Source organism: Marmota marmota, unplaced genomic scaffold, assembly GCF_001458135.2.
Source record: "Marmota marmota marmota unplaced genomic scaffold, marMar, whole genome shotgun sequence".
In the NCBI taxonomy this organism is placed as follows: domain Eukaryota; kingdom Metazoa; phylum Chordata; class Mammalia; order Rodentia; family Sciuridae; genus Marmota; species Marmota marmota.
In genome coordinates this window covers 3,773,376-3,784,694 of record NW_026000207.1, presented here as the reverse complement: position 1 = coordinate 3,784,694, position 11,319 = coordinate 3,773,376, and the positions used below count along the sequence as shown (strand labels likewise).

Sequence of the window (11,319 nt, the reverse complement as noted above, 5' to 3'; positions counted from 1 at the left end):
AGCACCCTTCACTGTAAGCATGGTCAAATCCATTACCAACTTGGACATGACGCCAGCAGATTGGACTAGTATGTGTAATGCTGTGCTAAATGGAGGACAATACCTGTTATGGAAGGTTGCCAATGAGGAATTTTGCAAGGAGATGGCTAGGTGAAATGCAGCAGCTGGTTATCCTCAAAGAAATCTAGATATGTTGTTAGGAAAGGGACCTTATGAGGATCAGCAGCAACAAATTGCATATGATCCTGCAATATACTTACAAATTGCTGTAGATGCAGTTAGATCATGGAAGACTTTACAAGGACATGGAGGTTTACAAGTTCAATTATCTAAGGTAATACAAGGAGCTAATGAACCTTACGCTGAATTTATAGATAGGCTTATTCAAACAGCTACCAGAGTTTCTGGGAATACAGAACAAGCAATGCCATTAATAAAACAACTGGCTTATAAGCAAGCAAATCGTTGGTGCAGAGAAGTCATTAGACCATGGAAACATCAAGATTTAAACACATATATTAAATTATGTAGAGACATTAATGAACAAGGGCAAGTCTTGGCAGCTGCTGTACAATAGGCTTTAGATGCCAGGCCAAAAACATGCTACAATTTTGAACAAACAGGACATTTTAAAAGGAATTGCCCCATAGGAGGAGGGTTTAACAAAACTAGGTATCAAAGGAGTAGAATACCGGGTATTTGCTCACGATGCCATAGAAGGAGACATTGGGCTAATGAATGCAGTTCTCAAACCACCATAGAGGGTACTCTGTTATAAAAAATCAAACAAGGACTAGGTGTCTATCCACGATATCGTGGAGAAAGGCATCGAGCTCCAAGCCAAAAAATGGACAGGGGGGACCAATGCTCCGGAACCCACGACCACAAATATAAAGGGCACTGGAGGAACCCAGCAACACCATCAGGGTAGTGCCCAGGTAGATCCCTCACTAGACAAACCAGAGAAAGCACAGGATTGGACATCTGTGCCTCCACCAGAACAGTACTAACTCCAGAGATGGGAGTTCAAATCATTCCCAAAGGGTAAAAGGACCTCTTCCCAAAGGAACAGTAGGCTTATTATTGGGATGCAGTTCTTCTACTCTAAAAGGACTTATGATAAGTCCTGGAGTAATTGATCCCGATTACGAAGGTGAAGTAAAATTTATAGCCAGTTCTCCAAGGGGTATATCAGTAATTTCACCAGGAGATAGAATAGCACAGTTATTATTAATACCCAGCCTACATGATAAATTTTCCGGTCGGACTGTAGAAAGAGGTTCCAGGGGATTAGGCTGCACAGGTGTAGATTGGGCTATGCTGTCTTTAAATTTAGATTCTGCCCCATGCTAAAACTAAATATTCAAGGACATGAATTTAATGGGCTACTGGATACAGGTGCAGACCTTAGCATAATCTCTCGTCAAGAATGGCCAAAATATTGGCTGTTACAACAAGTCACTCAAATGATTCAAGGCCTAGGAGTGGTGACTAATCCCCATAGAAGTGTGATGGTATTAGATTGGGGGGATCCTGAAGGATATAAGGGAACAATACAGCCATATGTATTGGATCATCTTCCCATAAATTTATGGGGATGAGATGCCCTAATCAATTAGGACTAACAATAACAAATAACATAAATTCAAATGTGTCCACTATTATGGCTAGACAAGGTTTTATGAAAGGAAAAAGATTAGGAGAAGAAGAACAAGGTAGAGCAGCACCAATACAAATGGATCAAGGAACAGACAGACATGGATTGGATTTTCAGAAAGGGCCACTGGGACAATAAAAATTACTTGGAAATCAGAAAGACCAGTATGGGTTCCTCAGTGGCCCCTAACTAAAGAAAAGATAAAAGCAGCCCATGACCTGGTCAAACAACAATTAGCGGAAGGACATATGCAACCTTCTGTATCTCCCAATAATACTCCCATTTCTGTCATCAAAAAGAAATCTGGTAAATGGAGATTATTGCAAGATTTAAGAGCCATTAATAATGACATGGTTATTATGGGACCTGCTCAATCAGGGATTCCTCAATTGTCTGCTTTGCCAAAAACCTGGTATGTTTTAGTTATAGATATTAAAGATTGTTTTTTTTCAATTCCAATTCATCCTGAGGATAGTCCACGTTTTGCATTTACTATCCCTGCACTGAATCATGAAGGTCCTGATCAGAGATATGAATGGAAAGTACTCCCTCAAGGGATGGCTAACAGCCCAACTATGTGTCAAATTTATGTTAACAAAGTAATCCAGCCACTTAGAAATCAAAATCCTGAACTACAAATATTTCACTATATGGATGATGTATTATTAGCACACAAAGATAAAAACACATTGCTAGAATGTTATGCCACACTTACAAACTTATTAAAAAATTATAATCTAGAGATAGCAATAGATAAAGTACAATTAAATTTTCCAATTAATTATTTAGGAGTTCTATTATCCTCAACCATGGTCCGTCCACCAAAAATTCAAATACGAGTAGATCAACTCAAATCACTTAATGACTTTCAAAAGTTATTAGGAGACATAAATTGGATAAGGCCTTATTTAGGTATACCAACAGGAGAGTTGGGACCTTTATTTGATATCCTAAAAGGTCCATCAGATCCAAATTCACCCCGAATGTTAACGCCTGAAGCAAGAAAGGCATTAAAAATCATTGAAACATATATGGAAAATATGCATTTGGATAGAATTGATATAAGTTTGCCTTTATTATTTATTGTACTACCAACAAAAAATATTCCTACAGGAGTATTTTGGCAAGAAGGTCCATTATTATGGATACATTTATCTTATTCTCCTAACACTATTCTTACTAGGTATCCTGAGGCTGTAGGACAATTAATACTCAAAGGAATAAAAGCAGCAAAGGGAGTGTTTGGAATTTCTCCCAATAAAATTATTACTCCATATACTATGAATCAAATTGATGAGTTAGCTAATGAGTTAAATACTTGGGCAATAATCATGTGCAAATCTAATGTTTCATTTGATAACCACTTACCATCTAATCCTTTATTGTCTTTTTGGTCATTGCATCCTGTAATTTTTCCAAAAATGACAAGAAAAACACCTATCATGAATGCTCCAAATATATTCACTGATGGGTCAAATAATGGTACAGCAGCAGTAGTTACCCCTGATCAAACTTTTACATTTTTAGTACCCAAACAATCAGCTCAAAAGGTAGAGCTTAATGCAGTTTTACAAGCTTTTGTGATGTTTAAAGATTCTGTATTTAATTTATTTTCTGATAGTCAGTATGTAGTTAATGCTATAGTATCTCTTGAAGATGCTGGTAGGATTTCCCCTTCTTCTACTGTTTTCTCTTTGCTTTCCACTATACAAAGTCTAATCTGGGACAGAAAAGATCCATTCTTTATAGGACATATCAGGGCACATACAGGATTGCCTGGAGCCCTTAGTTTGGGCAATGATTTAGCAGATAAAACTACACATGACATACATATTTTCTCTACACTAGAAGAAGCTATAAATTTTCATAAAAAGTTCCATGTCAATGCTAATACTTTACAAAAGCGTTTTAAAATAACTAAGGAACAAGCTAGACAAATAATAAAACAATGTCAAAATTGTGTGACCTTTTTACCACAAGTTAATCTTGGAGTCAATCCTAGAGGATTGATACCTAACCATATTTGGCAGATGGACGTCACACACTTGCCAGAATTTGGAAAATTAAAATATTTGCATGTTACAGTTGATACTTCTTCTGGATTTTTGATGGGCTCCCTTCATGCCGGAGAAAAAACTAAAGATGTTATAGCTCATTGCTTACAAAATTTTGCCACTGTGGGTGTTCCAAAACAGTTAAAAACAGATAATGCCCCTGGTTATACTTCTACCTCTTTTAAACAATTTTGCTCATCATTTGGCATTACTCATATAACAGGAATCCCATACAATCCACAGGGACAAGGCATAGTTGAAAGAGCTCATCAAACTATTAAAATGTACTTACTAAAGCAAAAAGAGGGAATTGGGAAGGGGTATATATTCCCCAAAGATAAACTTAAAATAACCCTTTTTACTCTAAACTTTTTAAATTTGGATTCATCAGGACTTAGTGCTGCAGAAAGGCATATGTGTCCAAAAAATGTACATAAGCCCAAAGTACTTTGGAAGGATATTCTAACAGGACAATGGAAAGTTCCTGACCCAGTAATTGTCTGGAGTCGGGGGTCTGTTTGTGTGTTTCCACAGGGAGAACAGCAGCCGATTTGGATTCCAGAGAGATTAACTAAGGTCCTGACCCAGTGATTGTCTGGAGTTGGAGGTCTGTTTATGTGTTTCCACAGGGAGAACAGCAGCCGATTTGGAGTCCAGAAAGATTAACTAAAGCAATTTCTACAGACCAAAAAGAAGATGATTTGGCTAAAATCCATAACAACTGATATCCAAAACTCGAGTTTGGCTATTCTTACATCTGTGACAGAACCAGGATGCATTTTTCAATATCTATTTTATTATTGCCCTTTCCCACATCATGAAGTTCTATTTTGTTTTTTGAGCTCATACAGACCTAGGTTAATGTTTTGCTGATGAAGTGTTTTTTGTGTTTTGTCTTTTTGTTTGTTTTGACATTTTTAAAATATGACACTTTAGGTGGAGTGATTTAGCAAAGATTGCAGAATAGAAGGGTTTTAATCTTAATCTCTTGCAAAAGCTTTGATTTTTGACACTCCCCACTGAGGAGTAAAACAAACAAACAAACAAACAAAAAATAGCCAGAATTCAGGGTAGAAATTCCATTTCCCCTTTATGTGTATTCTTCTTCCCCAGTGGGGAACAGTAGAGAGGGCTTCCTGTTTTTCCATGCGGGAGAGAAAAATGTATTGTATAAACAGTTGGTGGCCCACTGACCAAGAGTCCTCTTCCTCCTGTGCCATCTTCAACACTGAGGATGAGGTGCAGTGAGTGGTTAGGAGAGCGTGAGCAGCAATGGGAAGTTTTGAGCACTACTGATAACTATGAGGGCTCCTCTACAGGTCTGCCCACTATCTGATGGGGCCCCTTGTCCATGGGCCAGCCCGACTTTCCACCAAGCACTCCAGATGCTCCACCTGCCTCACTTCCCTCTCTGAGCACTCCCCAGTGAAGAGTGAGTGAAAGCTTCTCCACTAGACAGCTGGCCCTTCTTCAGAGCTGGCAAAAGAGGAACAGAGTGTGCATTTCAGGACATACCCCTAGGGAAATACAACAGAAGGCAATCAGCTCTAGCCTGGTTTTAGGATCTGGGAAGATGATATAGAGTCTTCCCCACTGCTCTGCTTCCCCAAGGTATAGTTGACAAGTAAATCTGTGGCAAAACGAATACAAAAACATATCAAAAAGATAGTGCACCACAATCAAGTAGGGTTCATCCCAGAGATGCAAGGTTGGCTCAAAATATGGAAATCGATATATGTAATTCATCACATCAATAAACTCAAAGATAAAAATCAAATGATCATCTCAAGAAATGCAGAGAAAACATTTGACAAAATACAGCACCCCTTCATATTCAAAACACTAGAAAAACTAGAGATATCAGGAGAATATCTCCACAATGTAAAAGCTATCTATGCCAGGCCCCAGGACAACATCATTCTCAATGAAGAAAAATTGAAAGCATTCCCTCTAAAAACTGGAACAAGACAGGATGACCTTTTTCACCACTTCTATTTAACATAGTTCTTGAAACACTGGCCAAAGCAATTAGACAGATGAAGGAAATTAAAGGGATATGAATAGAAAAAGAAGAACCTAAAATATCACTATCTGCCAACAATATGATTCTATCCTAGAAGACCCAAAACATTTTACCAGAAATGTTCTAGAGCTAATAAATGAATTCAGCAAAGTAGTAGGATTTAAAATCAATACCCATAAATCAAAGGCATTTCCATATATCAGTGACAAATCCTCAAAAGAGAAACTAGGAAAACCATGCCATTTACAATAGACTCAAAATAAAATACAAAAAAAAATACTTGGAATCAATTAGAGGTGAAAGACCTCTACAATGAAAACTACAGAACGCTAAACAAAGAAATTAATGAAGACCTTAGAAGATGGAAAGATCTACCTTGATCTTGGATAGACAGAATTTATATTGTCAAAAATACCATACTACCAAAAGCACTATACAGATTCAATGCAATATCTATGAAAATCCCAATGAAATGCCTCATAAAAGTAGAAAAAGCAATCATGAAATTCATCTAGAAAAATCAAAAACCCAGAATAGCTAAAGCAATCCCTAGCAAGAAGAGTGAAGCTGGTGGCATTACTATTCCAGACCTTAAATTATACTATAGAGCAATAGTAACAAAAATGACATGATATCAGCACCCACATATACCTGTAGATCAATGGTACAGAATAGAAGACACAGAGACTAACTCACGTAACTACAGTTATCTTATATTAGACAAAGGCACCAAAAACATATATTGGAGAAAAGATAGCCACTTAAACAAATGGTGCTTAGAATACTGAGAATCACATGTAACAAAATGCAATTAAACCTCTATTTCTCATCATGCACAAAACTCAACTCAAAGTGGATCAATAACCTAGGAATTAAACAAGAGATTCTGTGCCTAATGGAAGAAAAAGTAGGCCCAAATCTCCATCATGTCAGATTAGGCCCCAACTTCCTTAATAAGACTCCTATAGTACAAGAATTAAAACCAAAAATAAATAAATGGGATGGATTCAAACTAAAAAGTTTCTTCTCAGCAAAAGAAACAATCATTGAGGTGAATAGAGAGCCTACAGAAGAGAAACAAATCTTTACCACAAGCACATCAGATACAGCACTAATCTCTAGGATATATAAATCACTCAGAAACCTTAACACAAATAACCCAATCAATAAATGGGCCAAGTAACTGAACAGACACTTCTCAGAAGAAATATATATATATATATATATATATATATATATATATATGTTTAGCATCTCTAGCAATTAGAGAAATGCAAATCAAAACTACTCTAAGATTTCATCTCTCTCCAGTCAGAATGGCAGTTATCAAGAATGCAAACAACAATAAGTGTTGGCGAGGATGTAGGGAAAAAGGTACACTCATACATTTCTGGTGGAACTGCAAATTGGTGCAGTTAATATGGAAAGCAGTATGAAGAATCTTTAGAAAACTTGAAATGGAACCATCATTTGACCCAGTTATCCCACTCTTCAGTTTATATCCAAAGGTCTTAAAAACAGCATACTACAGAGATTCAGCCACATTAATGTTTATAGCAACACATTTCACAATAGCTAAATTGTGGAACCAACCCATATGCCCTTCAATAGATGAATGGATAGAAAAACTTTGGCATATATACACACAATGGAATATTACTCAGCATTAAAAGAGAATAAAATCATGGCATTTGCAGGTAAATCGATGGAGTTGGAGAATATAATGCTAAGTGAAGTTAGCCAATCCCTCCAAAAAACAAATGCTGAATGTTTTCTCTGATATAAGGATGCTGATTTATAATGGAGGTAGGTGGGGAGCTTGGGGGGAATAGATAAATTCTAGATAGGGCAAAAGGATCAGAGGGGGAGGGAGGGGCATGGGGGTAGAAAAGATGGTGGAATGAAATGGACATCATTACCCTAAGCACATGTATGAAGACATGAATGGTGTGACTATACTTTGTATACAACCAGAGATATGAAAAATTGTGCTCTACATATGTAATATGAAGTGTAATTGATTCTGCTGTAATTTATAACTAATTAGAATAAAAATAAATAAAAAACAGAGTCAATTTCAACTAATACTTTTTGTTTCTTACCAGAGCAACAAAGCACTAATTACTGAAAATCCTGCACATAAAAATGGTGCACAATTTTTAAAGGTAACTATACTTGTTTTTAGTAAGTGTCCCTTGGGAAGACAGTTTTCAGCAGTGTCCTCAAATTCCCAAACCTGTATGTCCATTGCTACTAGAGACACAGTGATGACAGCAGGTCTGAGGGGAGGGGAGGTCACAGAGTCTGAGACTCATATCTCAAAAGCTGGCAGCCTCCTTGCAGTAGGTTCTTATTCACAGAGGCCTCTGCACTGCGGTCACCATCCTGGTAAAGAGAAAGCCTGTGAGTAAGGCAATGGCAGTGTGAGAGCAGCATCTGGGAGAAAAGACCATCTCAGGAGTCTGGGTAAGTGATCATGTAAGATCAGGGAACTCTGGATTGAATCCAATAGCATTTCAGAGCCACCGAGAAAGTAGAACAGCTGCTGAAGAATGGACTCAAGACAGAAAATATAAATGGGTTTCCAACCCCAGCCCCAGTTCCTTACTTATGGCTCCTAATTTAACTAATGTGATCCTCACTGAGAGTGATTGGTGTGGTTTAATCCAAGTAAAACTGACAACTGATTCTCAAGGTGCAGAAGGAGATTGTTTTAAAATCAGTCTCCTGTTCAGCCTCCATGAAAAGAATCCTAGCCTGGATTCTAGAGATGGACGAAGAGTCTCTTCGTGCCTGTTGTATGGAGTAGAAAATTCACAGGAATTTTCTAGCCCTGTGTGGGAAGTGATTGATGGTGATGCTTGAGCTGAATGTTTTCTGTGACTCTGGGCATGATGCAGTTAATGCAGACAGTCCTGAAACCATCAGTGCCCTATTGTAATGGTGAGGCTATTTACATCTTAGCCTGGTAAGCAACGTGTATGAAAAAGGAGCTAAATTATCATGGGTATTCCAGCATTATCTGCCAGATATCTATCACCCTGCTTCTGTTTAAAAACATTCTCTGCATGGTAACTAATGCACCATGGTTTAGGGTATGACCATGGAGCAGACCTGCATTGTGGTGGGGGCACGTGGAAGATCTCTTCACCTTCCGCTCAGTTTTACATGAACATAAAAGTGTGCTAAAGAATAAATCTTCTAATTTGATCTCTAAATTGAAAATTAATTATTGCAGTTTTTTAAAAGCACAAGGCTTCAGTCTGTACCTAGGCCACATTGCATAGTGTAATATCACTCACCAATCTTGCTCTGTGATAACAGTTTTGCTTAACTCAGGTGTTAACTAACCCATGCATGTATCATCTGAAATCAGTAACATTTTGTTTCTACTCTACACTCTCTTATCGGATGTTGGTGCCTTGTGTCCTAAAGCTTGGCATGGCATGAGGTTGTCACAAATTCCTGAGATAGGTGCTGTTGCTCTTTATTCCTAACACACAGCCTTGTGAGTCACGGGATAGCTGCCCTGATATGGAGTCAGTTCTGCCTATTGCACGTAAATCACCACGTGGCAGCTGTCTGCAGTGCTTTAGTTCCCTCAGTGCATCTGCAGATATTAAAATATCTAAGTATTTCCTAATAATAATAGATATCGGCCTATAGTATTCTATAGTCATTATAAGCATCAAACCATATTACAATAAGAAATTATAAAATACTATGAATTTAGCATATAATAGGAATGTTGAAAAACAAAAGTAAATATAGAACTAGATTGTTTGAAGAACACAGATGAAAAGCCTTTAGGATGGTGGTTCACTGAAATCTCTGTTTCCACTCAGCCAATTGCAAGACCTTTCCATGTCCCTAATCAGGATTTGAATTTGGATAGACACTTAACCGCTGAAGGTTCAAGTTCCTGGTCATTATAGAAAGTCATCTCAGCACCTACCCTAGGTTCTGAAGATCCATGAAGTCTCATCACATGTGTTCCCTACATAGCAGCAAAGTGTGCATCATTCATGTTTTAAAAATGTATAGAAATCATTTAGAAATAGCCTAGTAAATGAAAAACTTTAAGTAGATTTTCACAGTGGAACCTCAGGAGAGTGGGCAATTATGGGTTTTGGTTGAAAGGATATGTGCAGCCCAGGCTTCCTCTTTCTGCAGGACCCTCTAGATGGGACAGCAGGGAACTGGCAGGATGGCAGCCAGTGATGTGGCTGTAGGCATCATCTTCCTGGCACAGACTGTGGTTGGAGCTCTGGGCAATTCCTCTCTTATCCTCCATTACCTGGTCCTTTACTTCACTGGGTGCAGGGTAAGACACACAGACTTGATTCTTCAGCACTTGATTGTGGCCAACTTGTTAACTCTCCTGTGTAAAGGAGTTCCCCAGACAATGGCAGATTTCATTTTCAAATTTTCCCTTGGTAATATTAAATGCAAACTGCTTTTCTATGTTTTAAGGGTGGGCAGGGGTGTGTAACCATGTGTCTCCTGAGTGTCTTCTAGGTCATCACCATCAGCCCCAAGGACTCTAGATGGGCAGGACTTAAAGTGAAAGCTCCCAGGTACATTGGATCCTCCATACACCTGAGCTGGATTCTGTATATGCTTATAAATATTATTGTTCTCATATACATGACTGGAAAATGGAGCAACACAACAATAACAGACCTAAAAGATTTTGGATACTGTTCTGCCATTCATCCTGACATAACCACAGACTCACTCTTTGCAGCATTGGTGACATTCCCTGATGTCGTGTGTGGGGGACTCATGCTCTGGGCCAGCAGCTCCATGGTGCTCATCCTGCACAGGCACAAGCAGAGAATGCAGCATGTTCATAAGAGCAGCTCCCCCAGGTCCTCCCCCGAGTCCAAGGCCACCAAAACCACTCACCTCCTGGTGAGCACCTTTGTCTCTTTGTACACACTTTCCTGCATCTTTCAGGTTTGTGTGACTCTTTTGTCTAATCCCAGCAGGTTCTTGGTGAACACAGCTGCAATAGTTGCTGGGTGTTTCCCAGCTGTCAGCCCCTTCCTGCTCATGAGCAGATACTCCAGTGCATCCTGGCTCTGTTTTGCCTCTATAAAAATTTTTTAAATCCCAAATTTATGAACATGTAAACTGTAAAGTTTTGCACAGTTTATGCTTTTTTACTCATTCTTTTTTAAAAATTTGTTTTTAGTTGTAGATGGACACGATGCCTTTATTTAATTCATTTATTTACGTCGTGCTGGGGATCGAACCTAATTCATACATGCGAGGCAAGTGCTCTACCACTGAGCCACAACCCCAGCCCTTGTTTACTCATTCTTATCCACAAAAATATAAGCACTGAATTAGTCATATCACCTGAGTGGTGGTTTACACACCTACATTTATATGTTATAAATGTGTGCATGTGAGTTTGTATGTGCATTTGTGAATATGAGCATGTGCGCATGCATTTCACTTTGATTGTTATTTTTCATCAAGTGATAATTCCGTAAAATTTTATGTGTCAAATGTGAATTTTATATTTAATAACTATGGAACTATTTCAAAATGATTTCACATAAAATCAACTTTCACAT

General features: G+C 38.2%; 1 pseudogene; it reads left to right on the top strand.

Moving 5' to 3' along the window:
• The first annotated feature begins 9,836 nt into the window (after nt 1-9,836).
• Nucleotides 9,837-10,951, top strand: LOC107158889 (annotated as a pseudogene).
• Nucleotides 10,952-11,319: the final 368 nt, after the last annotated feature.